Raw genomic sequence first — 20,245 nt, 5'->3', positions numbered from 1 at the left:
CCTGAGCACAGGAAAGTGTGCAACAGGACGAGTTGTGATAGGTTGGTGTCTGAGGCTATGCCCACCCCGAAGTTCTTAGCAGAGGTTGGGCCTGTGAACTGTATTAATAATCAACTCAGTAAATCTGAGCAAGTTCCCCCTGCCCCCCGCCCCCAATACCCACATAGTAGATGTTGACATGTGAACAGTTTTTCTCATACTTGGTGAATTCCTTATTATCTGCATCAATGGGGATAAAGAAGAGGATGGGCGGCAACACTCAAAATTGAGAATACTAGATACTTTAAACACCCTGATGCTATTAATTAACTAATTAATTAATTAATATAGAATTATGTGGTTGGTCACAGCTTGAGCCTGGGTCCTCTGCACAAAAACTCTGGAGTGGGTCTTGACAAGGTGGTCAGTGAATTTCTGATAGAGGCACTTGGTGAACCTGGTCTCTTTCCAGAGTTTTGGGGTGAGATAGACAGGTCTTGGAGATGGCATCAAAGGTGGCCTTGGCAAAGTTGCTCAGGGTGGCAGCACAACCCAGGCCGAGGTGTAGCAGTCATGGATATCGGCCGTCACCAGCAGTGTCTTGGGCACAGGGGCTGAGACATGCCAGTGCTCCTGGGCGCAGTCACAGCAGCTGGTCACTGTGCAAGGGACAGTGTCGTGTTTGCCAATCTTGTTCCCCCAGTAGCCTTGCAGCACAGGGACAATAGAGAGCTTGGCCAGGATGATGGCTACTCAGATGGCAGTGGCTACTTCCTTGGAGCACTTAACACCCAGATGGACATGCCCATTGTAGTCCCCAGTTAGGACAAATGCCTTGAATCAGGTCCTCTGGTCAGCTGCTTATACTCCAGGATAACCTTCAAAACCTCAACTTGGAGATATCCCTGAGAAAACGTCAGTGATTCCAGATTCCTTGATGGGCAGGGAGAAGAGATAGGTCTCCTTCAGGCACTTGATGTTCATGTTCTTGACCAGGTGGCCCAGCGTGGTGATGGGACTGCACTCCTTGTCCTCAGCCTTTCCTCTGCAAGCTCCACGACCTCACACGGCAGACTCTGGCCTCTAGGCCTCTGCAGAATCCTCCATGGAAGCTGCCTGGGCCTCGAATTCCAGGGCCCCTGGGGCCTTCAGGCCCACCCACAGCACCAATGTCATCACCATTTGGTGTTTTCTCAGAGAAGAAGTGATGTTTGTTTTATAGATACTCTTGAAAGTATTCGATAATCTGTGGCAGATATTTTAGAAATTCTCTTTAAATAATGCTATGTAGTGTTTCCTTGGTTCTGAGTACTGTTCTGGTTGTTTATATATAAGCTCATTTAATTTTCAAAACTACCCAATGGAGTTGGTACTACATCATTTATGGATGAGCAAATGGAGGTACAAAGTGTTAGAGTTGGGATTCAAACACCTGCAATCTGTCTGCAAGAGAACATGTTTATCACTGCAGAACTGCCTCGTGGTGAGACCACACTCCATAATGTCCAGTTATGGTAAGGGCTGGGGAGAGGGGTGGGGCAGACTAGAAGAGGTCATTTGGAGGAAAAAAGGGACATATGTATGTAATACTTTCAACAATAAAGATTAAAAAAAAAATGTCCAGTTACAGGTGAGAACACCCTGTTTTCTCCATGTCATTATAATTCTATTTTCATCTTGTAACTCACTCTTAGCTTGGAATATATTACATGTCAGTACCTTTTCAGGCTTGTTCTTTCTGTACTCTCCCTGCATAGATAAGAGGGTTGGGTTTTAGAGGACTTCCTTTTACAAAGTAAGTAGGAGTTGAGATGACAAGAAAATGACAGTAAACTGAAGAGGAATTAGTAACATCAATTTAGCCTCTGTAGTAAGCACCAACCCATTTAACTGGAAAAAAAAATCTGAAGAGAAGTATAGTTTATAGGATAGCAAACTGAATAAATGAATGTAAGTTTTAAGACCAGCTACAATCATAAATAATAGATATAAGGAATGACCTCTAGGAATTCAATAAAATTCACTGCAGCATCACATCTGGGCTCTAACTCTTATTAGTTATGTGACCTTGAGCAAGCTAAGTAACCACCCTAAGTTCAGTTTTCTCACCTGAAAAATGAGAATATTGAGTACCTACCTCATAGGGACAATGAGAGATTTAAGTGAGATAATGTTTGTTAAATGTGGAGTATAGACCTGGCATTTGGTAAGTGCTCAATCCATTCTGTTATAAATTACTCCAAAATGCTCTTCCTTAGCCACTAAAAAATACCTTTAAGGGTATGGAGGATATATACGAGTGGAATTTTTACTTCACAGTCACGCATAAACATGTGATAGGTGGGATGTAGAAATCTTGAAATTGAAACAACTGTCGAAATGAGATCGAACTTGACGAGGTGGGGGAGGGAAGTAATTCAATAAAGCCAGATGAACTGTGATCTATGTTCACTGAGATTGTAGCTATCTGTTACCAACCGTGTGACAGGGTGCAGTACAGAGTCATTGACAAGAAAATAATTACTTATATTTAGAAATCTCATCATATTTCATGAAATTTCCCTCCAATAAATGAACCAGAATGTTTATAAGTGCTTTCATTTTTAAAAAATTTACTTCAACTTTTCCTACTAAATAATTAAGAAAAACATCTGCTTTTTTATTTGTAAGTATTTTTATATTATCCATTACAATCCTATATATTAAAAGGGTAATATGCAAATTGACCCTAACTGAGGAATGACCAGAACAACCACTCGACCAGTCACTATGAGGAGCACTGACCACTTCTTGGTCCCTTTGCCCAGATGGCAGGCTCCAAGAACTGGGGATGGGTGGCAGCAGGGAGGTGGGGCAGGCTGTGGGCAGCCGGGAAAGATGGCCCCGAACACAGGCCAGGCCTAGGGACCATACCTGCAGACGAATTTCCTGCACCGGGCCTCTAATTTCACCGGGCAGGAAATAGAAATAATTCTGCAAGTTGAATTTTTGTTTTCTGTTTTTTTTTTTAGGCCTATTGTAATTTATGAATTTGGGGTAAAGTATCTATTCAATGTCCCAATTGATCCTAAAGCCAACTTTTCAGTTGAATAGTTGGCATGCAAGGTAGTTGGGGTTACATGCAAAATAGTCTGTTACATCATAAAGAAGCTTATTTCTTTAGTAATGTTAGAGATTCAGCTGAATTCTTAATATTTTGAAGACATAACTTGAATCTAGAATTTATTTTGAAAATTCTACTTGTACTTCCTATTTTTGGATTAAGTTTTTTAAAAATATATTTTTATTTCAGAGAGGAAGGGAGAGGTAGATAGAAACATCAATGATGAGAGAAAATCATTGATCTTCTGCCTCCTGCACTCCCCACTCTAGGGATTAAGCCCACAACTCAGGCATATGCCCTGACTGGGAATCCAACTGTGACCTCTTGGTTCATAGGTCAATGCTCAACCACTGAGCCATTCTGGCTGGCCTATTGGTATTGTAATACAATTCTTTTCTTATGCAATTAATTTTCTGTAACATAATCTTTTAATTCCCAGTGTATCATGCTGGTCAATTGGCTATATCATTTTTGAGCTTTCAATCTGGGAAAGCAGATATATATATATATATATATATATATATATATATATATATATATATATATAATTTCTTTATTGATTAAGGACCCCCCAACCCCCCCCCCCCCCCCGCCCCACTCATGCCCTCATCCCCCTGTTGTCTGTGTCCTTTAGTTAGGCTTATATGCATGCATAAAGTCCTTAGGTTGATCTCTACCCCCACTCTCCCCTACCTTCCCTCTGAGGTTTGATGGTCTGATCGATGCTTCTCTGTCTCTGGATCTGCTTTTGTTCATCAGTTTATATTGTTCATTACATTCCATAAATGAGTGAGATCATGTGATATTTATCTTTCTCTGACTGGCTTATTTCACTTAGCATAATGCTCTCCAGTTCCATTTATGCTGTTGCAAATGGTAAGAATTCCTTCTTTTTTACCGCAACATAGTATTCCATTGTTTAGTTGTACCACAGTTTTTCAATCCACTCATCTGTTGATGGGCACTTAGGCTGTTTCCAAATCTTAGCTATGGTGAATTGTGCCGCTATGAACATAGGGGTATATATATCCTTTCTCATTGGTGTTTCTAGTTTCTTGGGATATATTCCTAGAAGTGGGATCACTGGGTCAAATGGTAGTTCTATTTTTAGTTTTTTGAGGAAACTCCATACTGTTCTCCACAGTGGCTGCACCAGTCTGCATTCCCACCAGCAGTGCACGAGGGTTCCTTTTTCTCTGCATTCTTGCCAGCACTTGTTGTTTGTTGATTTGTTGGTGGCAGTCATTCTGACAGGTGTGAGATGGTACCGCATTGTTGTTTTGATTTGCACCTCTCAGATAATTAGTGACTTTGAGCATGTTTTAATATGTCTCTTGGCCTTCTTTCTGTCTTCTTTTGAAAAGTATCTATTTAGCTCTGTTGCCCATTTTTTATTGTGTTATTTATCTTCCTTTTGTTAAGTTGTATGAGTTCCCTGTAAATGTTGGAGATGAAACCCTTATCGGTGATAACATTGGCAAATATGTTCTCCTATGCAGTGGGCTTTCTTGTTGTTTTGTTGATGGTTTCTTTTGCTGTGAAAAAGCTTTCTATTTTGATGTAGTCCCATTTGTTTATTTTTTCTTTAGTTTCCATTGCCTTAGGAGCAGTATCTGTGAGGAAATTGGTTCAGCATATGTCTGAAATTTTGCTGCCTGTGGATTCCTCTAGTATTTTTATGGTTTCCTGTCTTATATTTAAATCCTTTATCCACTTTGAGTTTATTTTTGTGTATGGTGTAAGTTGGTGGTCTAGATTCATTTTTTTTGGCATGTATCTGTCCAATTTCCCCAACACCATTTATTGAAGAGACTGTCTTGATTCTATTGTATGTTCATGCTTCGTTTGTCAAATATTAATTGAGCATAGTGGTTTGGGTAAATTTCTGGGTTCTCTATTCTATTCCATTGATCTATATGTCTGTTCTTGTGCCAGTACCAGGCAGTTTTGAGAACAGTGGCTTTGTAATACAGCTTGAAATCTGGTATGGAGATCCCACCTACTTTCTTCTCAGGATTGCTGTGGCTCTTCGGGGTCTTTTTTTATTCCAGATGAATTTTTGGAGAGTTAGTTCTAGGTCTGTGAAATATGCCATTGGTATTTTAATGGGGAGTGCATTGAATCTATAGATTGCTTTGGGTAGTATGGACATTTTAATGATGCTGATTCTAACAATCCATGAACATGGTAAGTTCTTCCATCTGTTTATGTCTTCCTCAATCTCCTTTTTCAGTGTCCTGTAGTTTTCTGCATATAGGTCTTTTACCTCCTTCGTTAAGTTTATCCCTAGATATCTTAAATGTTTTGGTGCGATGGTAAATGGGATTGCTTTTTTAGTCTCTCTTTATGTAAGTTCACTATTGGTGTATAGAAAGGCCATAGATTTCTTGGCATTAATTTTGTATCCTGCTACATTGCCGAATTCATTTATTAAGTCTAATAATTTTTTGGTGGAGTCTTTAGGGTTTCTATGTACAGTATCATGTCATCTGCAAATAAGGACAGTTTTACTTCTTCTTTTTCAATTTGGATGCCTTTTATTTCTTCTTGTCTGATCACAAAGGCTAATACTTTCAGTGCTATGTCGAACAGGAGTGGTGAGAGTGGGCATCCCTGTCTTGTTCCTGGTCTTAAGAGAAATGGTTTTAGTTTTTGGCCATTGAGTATGATGTTGGCTGTGGGTTTGTCATATATGGCTTTTATTATGTTGAGGTAATGTCCTTCTATTCCCACCTTGCTGAGAGTTTTTATCAAGAAAGGGTGTTGGATTTTGTCAAATGCTTTTTTTGCATCAATTGATATGACTATGTGATTTTTATCTCTCAATTTGTTTATGTGATGTATCATGTTTATTGATTTGTGGATATTGTACCATCCTTGCATCCCTGGGATAAATCCTATTTGGTCATGGTGTATGATCTTTCTGATGTACTGCTGGAGCCAATTTGCTAGAATTTTGTTGAGGATATTGGCATCTATGTTCATGAGGGATATTAACCTTTAATTCTCTTTCATTGTGTTGTCTTTATCTGGTTTTGGTATTAGGGTAATGCTGGCTTGATAGAATGAGCTTGGAAGTGTTCCTTCCTCTTGGATTTTTTGGAATAGTCTGAGGAGGATAGGTTTTAGTTCTTCCTTGAATGTTTGGTAAAACTCCCCTGTGAATCCGTCTGGCCCCAGGCTTTTGTTTGCTGGAAGCTTTTTGATGACTGCTTCAATTTCTTCCATAGTTATCAGCCTATTGAGATGTTTAGATTCTTCCTGATTGAGCTTTGGAAGGTTGTATTTTTCTAGGAATTTGTCCATTTCCTTCATGTTGTCTAGTTTGTTGGAATAGATTTGTTCATAGTGTTTTTAAACAATCTTTTGTATTTTTGTGGGGTCTGTTGTTATTTTGCCTCTTTCATTTCTGATTTTGTTTATTTGGGTCCTCTCTTTTTGCTTCTTGGTGAGCCTGGCTAGAGATTTATCAATATTGTTTATCCTTTCAAAGAACCAACTCCTAGTTTCATTGATCTTTTGTATTTTTTTTTTTTTGTCTCTATGTCATTTATTTCTGCTCTGATCTTTATTATCTCCTTCCTTATGCTCACTCTGGGCTTTTCTTGTTGCTCTCTTTCTAATTCTTTAAGTTGTAGAGTTAGATGATTTACTATCATTTTTTCTTGTTTTTTTGATGTAGGCCAGTAGAGCTATAAACTTCCCTCTCAGGACTGCTTTCATTGTGTCCCATAGATTTTGGATTGTTGCGTTTTTATTGACATTAGTTTCCAGGATGTTTTAAATATCTTCTTTGATCTCTTTGGTAACCCAATCATTGTTTAATAGCATGCTATTTAGCTTCCAAGTGTTTGAATTTTTTAAATTGTTTTTATTGTAGTTTATTTATAATATTATGCCATTGTGGTCTGAGAAGATGCTTGATATAATTTCAATCTTCTTGAATTTGGGGAGACTTTGCTTGTGACCAATTTGGGGAGACTTTGCTTGTGACCAATTTGGGGAGACTTTACTTGTGACCAACATGGGACATTCTCAAAAATGTGGTCTATTTTTGAGAATGTCCCATGTGCACTTGAGACGAACATATATTCTGTGGCTTTGGATTGAAATGTTCTGAAGATGTCAATTAAGTCCATCTGATCTAGTGAATCATTTAGGGTTGCTGTTTCTTTGCTGATTTTTTGTCTAGAGGATTTATCCAGTGATGTCAGTGGTGTATTACTACTATGATTGTATTGTTGTCGATCTCTCCCTTGATATCTTCCAGGAGTTTTTTTTTTTTTTTTATGTACTTGGGTGCTCAAAGCTGATATATTTTAAATTTTAGAGACATTATGCTATTTCTTACAGTTAAAAAAAGCTTAAAAAATGAATTATTCTCCTTCTCTAGAAATTCCATTATCAGAAAATGGTAATAGGAAAAAAAACAACACACACACACACACACACACACACACACACACTCAATTGAAACAGTAAGAAATATAATCCTAGTCAAAAGAAAACACATAATACATGATATTGTTAACATTACCCAATTTAATATTTTGCTGGCTTTCCACAAATGCAGCAATTTAGGGTACAGTTTGAGGATCTGACCAATTTGGCATATTTCAATCCTCTTATAGGACAAATAGAAATATTAGTTCCTGTAATTTTCAAGGTAGCCCTTCCCCCAATGTTCAAACAGAACATCTTCCTAACTCAAGCATTTACACTGTGTTTGAATGCTCTGGGATTTCCATATTGTCTTTCCTGTACTTGTGTTTCAGCAGCATTCAAAGCACAACAGCTGGCCCATCGTGAGGTTTTCCCCCCCATAGCCATTAGCTGCTATAATTCTCTTTGTGTTCTTAATGGCTGTAGATAGCTGCTAGGCCAGCATCTGCTTGAGACACAACTACATTGAGAAATCAAAATCACAACTTCAAGCCTCTGGGTCTTTGTAACTTACACAGTAGCTGGGGCTCAGATTGTTATGTACATCTGAAAATATGAATGTCTGTTCACCAGTGAAAGTAGGAGAGAAAGCAGGGAAAGAATATGGAAAATAAATGAGGGTGTAGTAGTCTGGCCATTTTATGTTACTAGAGAGAAAGTCTTTTTGAAACAGTATGAAGATGACATAAATATGATTATGTTTAAAGTTTTAAAATGGAGGTAAATTCTGTAGAGAACATGTTTAGCTATCACATTCAATTTTATGTTATGCTGGAAGCTCTAAGTACTGATAGGTCTCTCTAAATAGCATATCCCCATATTGATGAAATAATAAGCACCTGCCAGACAGCATGGCTCAGTGGTTGAAAGTGGACCTATGAACTAGGAGGTCACGGTTCAGTCAGGGCACATTCCCAAGTTACAGGCTTGTTCCCCAGTGTGGAGTGTGCAGGACATAGCTGATCCATGATTCTCTCTCATCATTGATGTTTCTGTCTCTCTCTCCTCTCCCTTCCTCTCTGAAATAAATAAAAATATACTTAAAAAAAAAGAACGAACACCCTACCATAGATATATAAATTTGCTTTCAAGTATAACTCTGTATTTATAGCATAATTTTTATACATTGGTTTATTATACTAGAGGTCCAGTGCACAAAATTTGTGCACTGGGGGGGGGGGTGTCCCTCAGCCTGGCCTGTGCCCTCTTGCAGTCTGGGAGCCCTTGGGGGATGTCTGACTGCTGGCTTAGGCTCACTCCCTGCCACCATCACTGTGCTTGCCAGCCGTGAGCCCAGCTCAAGGCTTCTGGCTGAGCAGCACTCCCCCTGTGGGAGTGCACTGACCACCAGGGGCAGCTCCTGCATTGAGTGTCTTCCCCTGGTGGTCAGTGTGCGTCATACTGACTGGTTGTTCCGCCGTTCAGTCAATTTGCATATTAGTCATTTATTTATTTATTTATTTGTTTATTTGTTTATTTATTTTTTATTGATTAAGGTATTACATATGTGACCTTATTAGCCTTTTATTATATAGGATAGTACAAATGATATGAGAACTTGGCCTATGCTTTTTTCTGTACCTCAATAATACTTAATATTGTATTTGCACTGCATTAATGAATGTTATAGTAATTTGTATGACTAAACTATTTACATCCTTCCATTATATTTCTGAAACATAGCAGTTTGATTGTTACTTTGGGGAAATAGAAATAATAACGGTGGCCATAAACTTTGAGCTGTTTGAAGCATTTGATTATAATTTCCGCGGCCTTGAGCATCTGTCCCCTGTCATGAACTAAGTTATATTGCCAGTGTTTGCACTGATAATCATTTATTTAAGAATAAAAAATAAAGGTCTGTAAAAACTTTTAGCATCACTTAATCTTGTTTGATTTGGGAAACTTCATATGAGATAATTTAGATAATTAAGACCAGTGGTAAGAAGTGTTCTTGGGCAAAATGCAAGAAATACATTTTTTATTTGTTTAATAGTATCTTATTTATATGTAGTAAATTATAGCTTGGAAAGATATTAAGATAACCAAATGGAGCTTAGAAGATAATTTCAATAACATTTGGTTGATTACTAGAATCTTTTTTTAAGACTGCAATCATAAATACATATATATGTCCACATCTACTTGTACATGCAGTGTATCAACTATGTAATATGGAAATCATATTTCTGAAGTCTCCAGATATAAACATATAACCCAAACTTTTAATCAATGGATATTCCAAAAAAATAGTAAATATAAAACTATATGTTAGAAAGTAATAAGAACAATTTTTAGAATAATATTGAAATAAAAAAAACAAAAATGAAGGAAGACATAAAACATTAGGAAAAGATTGATAAATGTACCCACACAAAATTAAAAAGAATTACAAGAAAAAAAAAGAACAGAGGCTAAAGACAAATGGCAAAGGTCCACTTCTTTTTAGTGTGTGAAAAGCTCTTATCTTTCAATAAAAAAGGCAGGAAACATGCATAGTTATTTCACAAAAAAAGAGGCTAAGTAAAGATCACTAGTAATTAAATTTCGCAAGGCCCTAGATGGTTTGGCTCAGTAGATAGAGTGTCAGCCTGTGGACTGAAAGGTCCCTGGTTCAATTCCCGTCAAGGGCACATGCCCAGGTTGCAGGCTCAGCCCCTAGTAGGGGGCATACAGGAAGCAGCTGATCAATGATTCTCTCTCATCATTGATGTTTCTCTCTCTCTCCCCCTTTCCTTTCCTCTCTGAAATCAATAAAAATGTATTAAAAATTTTTTTTGCAAGTTAAAACAACAAAACCCATTTATCATGTCATTCAGAAAAAGTGAGCTTGATAATATTCAAATTTGACAATGGTATGAGGAAATAGATGAAGATATAGTTCCACTAAGTACATATTTCAGCTAACTTTTTGAAGTGCAATTTTGCAAAACCTGTGCAATAGACAAGGCATAAGAGTTTTGACCCAGCAATTGCACTGTTAGAAATGTACTCCTATTGATATATTTGCAACCATATACATATACATTCTTGTATTATCTATAATGTAAAAACAATGGAAGCTACATGAGTGCCACTACAAATTCCATGAATATTAGTAATCTATCTAAGTAGATTACCATGGAGTTCATACAAAAGTATGAGGTAAATCTGTATATACTGATTTGGAAATATCCGCATGGGAAAAAAAGAACAAGGTTCAAAATACAATACATAATATAATGTATACTACAGGCCTGGTGCATGAATTTGTGCATGGGTCGCATCCTTCAAAGTGGCCTGTGGGGATTGGGCCGAAACCCACAGTCCAATGCCACTTGCCACTCCTGCCTGCTACTCCCACTCATACTGGCCCTGCTGCGCAGGCTCATGCCCAGTTAGTCCAACAGGGAGAGGCTCCGCCACAGCAGCACTTGTCAGCCATGAACCCTGTGTCTGGTGCCCGCCCAAGGTGGGTGGGGAGGTGGTGGGATGCCCTTGCCGGCCTGGGATCTGGATCCAGCCCTCTGACATTCGCGCCAGTTGTCAGGAGCCACCTGATGGCCACTTTTATATCGTTTCTTCCTTGTGAAGTGTCTAGGGAGGGGAAGTGGCCATAATGCCTGAGGCCACCTTCCAGGAGGCCAGAAGCACTGTCGGTACTGTCGGTATCATGCTGGCGGTGCTGGTCCTTTGGTGCCTGGTCTGTTCTCCGGAGATTGGACCTGCAGGACTACTGAGGGAGTGAGTGGCTGGTGCTGGCCTGGTGGGCTGCTGGGATGGGTTGGTCAGCTGAGTGGCACTCCCACTGTGGGAGCTCACTGACCAACAGGGACAGCTCCTACATTGAGCATCTGCCTCCTGGTGGTCAGTGTATGTCATAGCAACCAGTCGATTGGTCATTTGCTTGCTTAGGCTCTTATATATATAGATATCATGCTCCTATCCTATCTAATAAAAGAGTAATATGCAAATTGACCATACCTCTGCTACACCCACAAGCCACGCCCACCAGCAAATCAGGAGCAAGTATGCAAATTAACCCAACCAAGATGGCTGCAGCCACAGAGCAAGCAGGAGGCTTGGGTTTCCCCAGCAATGGAGGAAGCCAAGCTTCCCGCACACCCTGGCCGGCCCTAGACTCCACTCAAGGCTACAAAGTTTCAATTATAGAAGATAAATAAATCCCAGATCCCAGGGCCTCCGCTTGGGTCACTGGGGGAGGTGGCTGGTCTGCAAACTACCACAGCCCCCTCACCAAGGCCACCCCACACCCCAAGGGAACCCCCACCCTGATCCGTGACACCCTTCAGGGCAAACCAGCCAGCCCCCACCCCATGCACCAGGCCTCTATCCTATCTAATAAAAGAGTAATATGCAAATTGACCATCACTCCAACCCACAAGATGGCTGCCCCCATGTGGACACAAGATGGCCACCACAAGATGGCCAGCAGGGGAGGGCAGTTGGGAGGGACCAGGCCTGAAAGGGAGGGCAGTTGGGGGTTATCAAGCCTGCAGTGTAGGGGAGTTAGGGGTGACCAGGCCGGCAGAGGAGGGAAGTTGGGGGTGACAGGGCCTGCAGGGAAGAGCAGTTGGGGGGGACCAGGCCTGCAGGGGAAGGTAGTTAGGGGCAATCAGGCTGTTAGGAGAGTAATTAGGCATCAATCAGGCTGGCAGAGGAGTGGTTAGGGAGTAATCAGGCTGGCAGGCAGAAGCAGTTAGGGGCAATTAGGATAGCAGGCAGGCGAGCAGTTGGGAGCCAGCAGTCCTGGATTGTGAGAGGGATGTCCGACTGCCCGTTTAGGCCCGATTCTATCCTGCCTGCTATCCTACTGGGATCAGGCCTAAACGGGCAGTTGGACATCCCTCGAGGGGTCCCAGATTCGAGAGGGTGCAGGATGGGCTGAGGGACACACACCCCCATGCACAAATTTCATGCACCAGGCCTCTAGTCCTATATAATAAAAGGGTAATATGCAAATTGACCCTAAAGGCAAAATGACCAGAACAACCACTGGACCAGTCACTATGAGGCTCACTGACCACCTCTTGGTCCCTTCTCCCAGCCGTCAGGCACTGATCACCCGATGGTGAACGACGAACCGGGGGTGGGTGGTGGTGGGGGGCGGGGCTGGCTGTGGGCAGCTGGGGAAGATGGCCCTGATCACAGGCCAGGCCTAGGGACTGTACCTGCACACAAATTTCGTGTGCCGGGCTTCTAGTTTGTGTAAATAAAATAATAGCAAGAGGTGATAAGCGTATGCTATATGCCAAGATTTCTATGAACTGCTTTATCAATTTCAACATCAAAATAACCCTTATCTTCCCATACTGAAGATTAGAAACAGTTTGTAATTTTCTCAAAGTCACTTGAATTGAGTTCCAGTCTCAGTATGTAAGGTTGTTGGGGGCAACTGCTTAGGAGTATTCCTGAAATTTAATAAATTACAACTACAGAAAGGAGACGGACATAACCTCCACAGAGAACTTCATGTAGAAATAAGAGTTTATTCCCCATTTCTTACTATCTTATCTGTATATTTATGGTAGTTTCTTTAAAAAGTACACACATTTGTGCCTTTTTTCTGTAAGAGAAACAGGACTCCTTTTTTGAATATAGCTTTTTAGAACTAGTTTAAGGTCTTCCAATAATCACAGAGACTAAGGTGCCCTGGAGGTGGAGTAGATTGGGCTGTCATTCACCGAGCACAGCAGTGGTCCCCTGGGAACTACATGGGTTCCTTACCTTTGACACCAGATGCCAGTTTTTTTCTCATCTTGAGATAATGCGTTTGATGTAGGGCATCAAGTGAAACTCAAGGGCTTTCCACCAAAGTGCTTCATCAGCTCAGCAGCACTTACTAACACTTCCTCAATGGAAAGGGCAATTGTTCTCACCTTTTCTTTCTCCTTTTTTTTCCCCTTATGCATAATTCATGCAAGATTATCTACCTGTTTATCATGCTACTCTATGATCTAACTAAACGAAATGAGGAAATGAAACTCTTTTGCCACCAATTCAGGAATTATCTTCTGCTTTTAAACATAATCAACTTATTTTGCTCCCTGAAATGGAATTCTCATAATTTTGAAATCTGAAATATCCTTGTTAAGAAAGCAGTACAATAATGGTGAATAATAGTAAAATATAAACGTGACCTCACCTTATGAATTTGGAACCATAAGTAGAGAACAGTGTGTTTTTCTGGTATTCCTAAGGTAAATTTTTACAATAATTAAAAAAAAAAGTCATTCATATATATATATATGGAGGACCTAGATTAATTAGAGTATCGGCTAGGCTGCAATAACAAAGAGGCCCTGAAATAGAGGGGTCAAACCAGATAGCACATTAGTTAGCAGTCTGGGGTGGGCAGGTGGGATCTATGCCTGAGGTCGGCCAAGGCCTCAGGTTTGCGGGCCTGCTCTTCCAGTCCCAAAATGGGGACCTAAAAGTTGTTGCAGCCATTTCTAGCTGTGAGGAAAAGGAAAGAGAGGAAGGGCAGGGAAGCAATCTTCCTTAAAAGACAAATGTTATGGGAATTGCACATTTCTCTTTTTTGCAGGGTCCATTGGTGGGAACCTACATGACCAGTTATATTCCCAAGGAGGCTGGAAATGCAGTCTTCATCTGGGTCCTAGATGCCTAGTTGAAATGTTTTCATTGTAGAAAAAGGGAAGAACAGATTTGGGGGGCAACAGTCTGTCACATGTGCCTTCAATTATTTTACAGTTTCAAAATTCATTTTACAATCACATGTCAATTCTAAAGAGATGGAGATCAATAAAGCATAACTTAAAACTGCTCTAATGTGAATTTAGATGCATTTTAGCTCCAAGCATTTAATTTAAATGTACTTTTACTTAGGGTGTTGAGTCATCGAAACTATAATGTCAAGAATCAATAGTTTAATCCCAGTCATTTATGGGAGAACTTATAAGACAAGCCACATTTCCCCTCTTCACTGTGAGAACATTACAACAGAAAACTCATATCATGATATTAAACTTTTAAAATTCCATGTTAGTACCTTCTGAGCATATTTCTTGATTTAGTCATTCAAGAATCTTTAAATAGATTTAACTTTTCCAACACTTCTGCAAATGTTATTTCATTGCTAACATTGTGTTTGCATCCTTGAAGTTAGATCTATCACAAACTGTTGGTGGAGGTCATTGAGGGGACGTGACCACTGGTTGACCTGGGAGCTGGATCAGGGCAACTGGAGGGTCCTCACCCTTTCCTCTGTCCATGGAATGTGTGTCCAGCTTGCCTTCCCTGAACTAGTAGTAGCTGCCCCAAGGACCAATCGTGGCATTGGAATGGGTTGTTGAGACCACCTGGAAGGGAGAGGGAGAGACAGAAAGATCAATGATGAGAGAGAATCGCTGATTGGCTGCACATCCTTCCCTGGGAATTGAGCTCACAACCCAGGCCTGTGTCCTGACTGGGAATCAAACCTTGACCTCCTGGTTCATAGGCTGATGCTCAACCATGCCAGCTGGACTACTTTTGTGATTAAAAAAAAAAAAAAAACACACAAAATTTTGAATTTCTCATCAAGTCGTCTTCAGGTTAAATGCCTTTCATGTAGCTTATGCTTGCCATTAGGTCTAACAACCAAACTATACTTGGAATAGGACTGTATTTGACATACATGGCAAATTTTTTGATTAGAATTCTTCTGATAATACTTCACACATTCCATAGCCATCTATATGCTAATATTTCCAACAAATTATCAGATGCTATTTCTACATAACCTTTTTCTCAACAAATGACCTGTCATGTTCATAATGGCCTCAATTTTTGGTGGCAGTTTTAATTTTATCTAGCAAAAAATTGAAGACCCATAAAGAAACTAATTACATAGTTTCACAGTTAATAATATGGTTTCTAGTTTTAAGATTTGTAATGTGCAGATTTATCTGGTTAAATTTTCTAAGATTCAAGGCCTTTTTTTTAAGCATATAAAAATCCTTTAGAAGCAACATAGAAGTTTTTATACCATGGACTTAGAAACATGAAATATTGATTTTTCATTACTGTTATAGACTTTTGTTTGTAACCCTAAACTTTAACAAATCACATTTCCATTATACATAGATTGTCTTGTTAAAGTTCTCTGAAGAATTAATGGCTCTCCAAAATGTATTCACAAGAAAGTGTATCAGCTGGAAAATTCATGTGTTGTTTACCAATAACATTAACACTGCATACTCCTCTGAAACCTTGAAATTTTAAACAGTACAATTCTCAAGGTTTACTGTTTTTCTGACCATTGACCATTGACAGGGAGGCAGTATAAAAAAGTCCACGACGTGGAGAGCTATTTTATCTGTATCTAGGGTAATCTTAACAAAGACCCAATTAAAAATAAGTGAATTGACTGATACAACACTGACATCATCCTATATCATAAAGCCTAATATACAAATCAACTGAACAAGGGAACAACTGGTGGAATGACCTGTTGCTATGACACGTGCTGACCACCAGGGGGAAGATGTTCAATGCAGGAGCTGTGCCCAGCTGGCAGGCCCCAGGCTGTCCAAGGCAGGTGCCAGCGGGGGCTCCTGATTGTTCCACTGGTCACCCCACAGATTGGCCCTGATCGCTGGCCAGGCCTAGGGACCCTACCTGTGCATGAATTTCGTGCACTGGGCCTCTAGTTTGATATAATTATGTTAAGAAATAAATATTTAAGGACCGGTATTAAAATGTAGAAGGACTTTTACAAATTTTCATTTGATGTTATCCTTTTATAATTTGAAGAAAGGCTTTAAAATAGGAAAAGCAAATCAATAGGGAAAAGAAGACAAAGGAGAGGAGCTTAGAAAGCAAGATATTGAGATGTTAGGAATGGTACACAAGAGGCAGATTGAAAGACAAATCTATTAGGAAAAACTATTGAGAAAAAAAGATGAAAAATAAGTAGCTTGAAACAAAGTTGAAGTTTGCTAAACTCTTTAGGTTAGCTATTCTGGCAAACATTTTCCTTAACATGGCAGATGTGAATACATATTCTGACCTTTATTCTCTGAGTATATATGGATGCTGCCTTTCATATGTCCATCTGTAGGTGCAGATGGATTTTGTATTGACACCAGAAAGGCTCTATGCACATCTTGTCAACTTGTTATTTTGCTTTTCAAATCTAATCTGAAATTATACTTTCCTCCCATTCTATTCCCTTAATTGCTTTCTCTCATAATTGGTTTGGTGAATGAATGACTTGAATGTATTCATTGTATAATGGCATTGCACTACTTCACATAATTTATATGATTATTCATTATATTATTTAATTATTTTTCTCATTTTATTTCATAAGGCTTTCAGGGCACAGCTTATTTGAAAGACATATTCACAAAAGCTTATGCATATTGTTCTTTAATGTCAAAGTACTATTTCCATTAAGCTTAATGGTCCTTCAGAGAAATTGACTTTTGAATATACAAAATGCTTTTATCATTTTGATTGAAATAGTTTTAATTTGGGCATTTTTGTGGTCTGCCATGTATTGAATGCTTGCATGATTGGGTTTAACTGCACACACTCAGTGGGTCTATCATAGAGCAAATTGTGTTTTATCATCCATTCTCACTACTTCTGGTTGACTTTCACATTTCAGACCCCAATGAGGATAGTGTTGCTCAATGACTCTAACATATTGATTCAGAAATCAACATTCCAGTCTTTGAAAGTTTCAGAAACAAGCCCCATTCCTTTTCAACCTAAGGAATTTAAAGTACAGCCTGAAATCTCACATCTTAAGCTGTCATGATATTGTAAATGTAGTGTATAATCACACATTTGATGCTATTAAACACTTGCAGCACTGATGAAAGCAACCACAATTTCAGCTCTGAATTATATAGAAAACATGGAAGATGTTTTCTTCCATGTGGGCAATTGACTTAATTTAGAAGAAAGAACTAGGAAGAAAGGCAGTTGGTAAACCTAATTTTTGAAGACAGTTTCTTTGAGAGTTTTTGTTTTTCTAGCAATAAACAATTTGCCATATAATGACTATCCCTTGACTGGCTTAAAGTGTTTGGCTGAAGTGACAACCAATTATTTGCCATGAAGATGGTAATTAAAAAACAAAAAATGTAAAAACCAGTATTTTTGAATTTTTATTTTATTTTATTATTTTTTTTAATTTTATTGATTTTTTACAGAGAGGAAGAGAGAGGGATAGAGAGTTAGAAACATCGATGAGAGAGATACATCGATCAGCTGCCTCTTGCACACCCCCTACTGGGGATGTGCCCACAACCAAGGTACATGCCCTTGACCGGAATCGAACCTGGGACCTTTGAGTCCGCAGGCCGACGCTCTATCCACTGAGCCAAACCGGTTTCGGCTATTTTTGAATTTTTTGATACAAATTCAAAAGTTCCCCGGTGAACAAAACTGCTTGTTCTTAAAGCAAACCTCAATAAGAAGCAAACCTCAATAAGAAAATACCTGGAGAAGACTAGAAAGTGGCATTCTGAAGGAAGAGTATTTCAGGCGGTGGCAACAGTCAGTGCCAAGGTCCTGAGGCAGAAGTTTTGTCCTGTGTGTTGGGGGGGACAGTATGGCATACACAAGAGGTATAGGAAACCATCAGTTTGTTCATTCTTTTCATGCCCTATTAATATTCCTCTGTGTGTGTGTGTGCATGTGTCACATCTTTGGTTGCTGAGGAAAGAGGGGTGAGGAGATGGGTGAAAAAAGGTGAAGAGGAGTTAGTGGTACAAACTTCAGTTACCAAATAAACAAGTCATGGAGATGTAATGTACAGCATTGGGAATATAATCAATAATACTATGGTTGACTAAAGACTCATGGAGGAATGTTGACCAGTGCAACAGAGTTAGGAAGATGCAGCCTGAATATGTGTGAAGGGGCTAGGACTGACTATCCTAGCAGACCATGGAAAGCTTCCCAGTTTAGATTCCGCACGTTGAAAAGAGGCAGGCTTGAGGAGGCCTAGTTACTGCCTTTTAGCATTGCAGTTTGGACTTGTAAGCCTCCATTTTAAATGAATTAACATTTGTAAAGCATTTAGCAGCAATGTCCAACATAGCATGTTTTGTTAGTGTTTGTTAAATATATACAAACTGGAGGCCCGGTGCACGAATTCGTGCATGGGTGGGGTCCGGCTAGTGGGAGGGGCCTCGGAAGTGGAGGGGCTGATCAGGGGCCTTGCCGGCCAGGGGGTGGGCTGCAGGAGGTTGGCCGCTGACCCCACCCCCTTGTCGAACTCCTGGTCGAGGGGACAATTTGCATATTAGCCTTTTATTATATAGGATATTAAATAGTCATAAGTCCTTCAATCCTTTTCCTAGCACCTCCATAAAAAATTGTTTGGAACCAGACTTTTATCTTCAGGTTAAAATAGCCAAGAATTCTTGTCTAAATTTGTTTTAACATGGAAGAAATTCTAATTTCTTAGTGATAGATTTTTGCAGGTAGGAGACTTTATATGCAAATGCTTTGATAAGCCACTTGTAGGGGGAGTGGAAGCTTGAAGGGGCTTCAAATGGATGGGCCAGTGTCCATCGTCGAGGTGACGAGTAACCTATTATTTTGTAGATTGGGACAAGCAAGCTGAGGGAGATGCTGAACTGTTCAACACAACTGTGTGTGTTTCTTGGGAATTGTATCTAGGAGGAGGAAGAGAAGAAATAATTAAGTTGTCGGGTTGGGAAAGCATAAAAAATACAAATATCTAGTGGGGGATTTTGTTACATTTTTGCTATGTAATATGTGACAACAATATTTTCTCCAACTATCTCTACAAAATAGTCAGAAAAAATTGCTATCTTTTGAATGTGTTGTTGAATTGGTTGTTTCAGTGAATATGACAAAATACCTCTTGTTCCACGGAGGATTTGAAGTGATATCAGAGATATGAGATGTTAGACCTTGAATAATTTTTCTACTTTCCAAGGCCACACAGATTTTCCCGTTTCTGAACCCTTATATCTTTTGATAGCTATTTTAACATTCTCCTAGATATTTTCTGCAGAAACCAGTATGAACATGTTAGTAATTTGAAAATATTTGGTTTAAACACAATCAGATAGCTTCTTTTCTTGTAAGAACTTACCAGGCCTTTTCTATATTATTTGGTGACACAAATCTTCAAGCAAAGAAATAGAGTATGTAACCTTTAAGTTTAAAAAAACAACACACATATGCCTCATAGGATTCAAGGCACATATTTGAAGAACCCATTCAATTGTAACTTATATTTAGTCAATTCTTGTGTATTGATTTTACTTTTTTTCCCAGTTACAATATCCCCACCAAATACAAGCTGGGGCCAAAAACAGATTTATTAAATGAATGGCAAGATGCCCAGCTAGGTGATCTTGAATTCTGGAAGACCTGAGTTCTGGGTGGGAACCAAGGCAAGTCCTACCTTTGCTGTATTTGGCGCCATCTGGTGGTAGTTATCTGACAGCTGAAATATCTGTGGGAAGGATTGAGTCCAGTTACTGACTGGGACTTCGAGCACAGTGGTAATGGTTTCAGACATCTTCCAGTTCCTTGGTTCAGGAAAGGAGGTGGGAAAGAGAAACTCCCTTGTGCCTCTCTGTATTCCCTCTTCATGTCTCGAATGGTTCACCTGTCCTTTCCGTGAATTCATTTCTCTATCCCTGCCCAAGACAATACGTGTTTCTGCTTGGAATTGAGAATGGGGGGCCAGGTAAAAGATGGGGACCAATCACAATGGAGCCA

General features: G+C 39.5%; 1 pseudogene; it reads right to left on the bottom strand.

Moving 5' to 3' along the window:
• Positions 1-321: 321 nt before the first annotated feature.
• On the bottom strand, positions 322-20,042 carry LOC103284012 (40S ribosomal protein S2-like; annotated as a pseudogene).
• Positions 20,043-20,245: the final 203 nt, after the last annotated feature.

This window comes from Eptesicus fuscus, chromosome 10 (assembly GCF_027574615.1).
Source record: "Eptesicus fuscus isolate TK198812 chromosome 10, DD_ASM_mEF_20220401, whole genome shotgun sequence".
Taxonomy (NCBI): Eukaryota; Metazoa; Chordata; class Mammalia; order Chiroptera; family Vespertilionidae; genus Eptesicus; species Eptesicus fuscus.
This window is presented reverse-complemented; position numbering and strand designations above follow the sequence as displayed.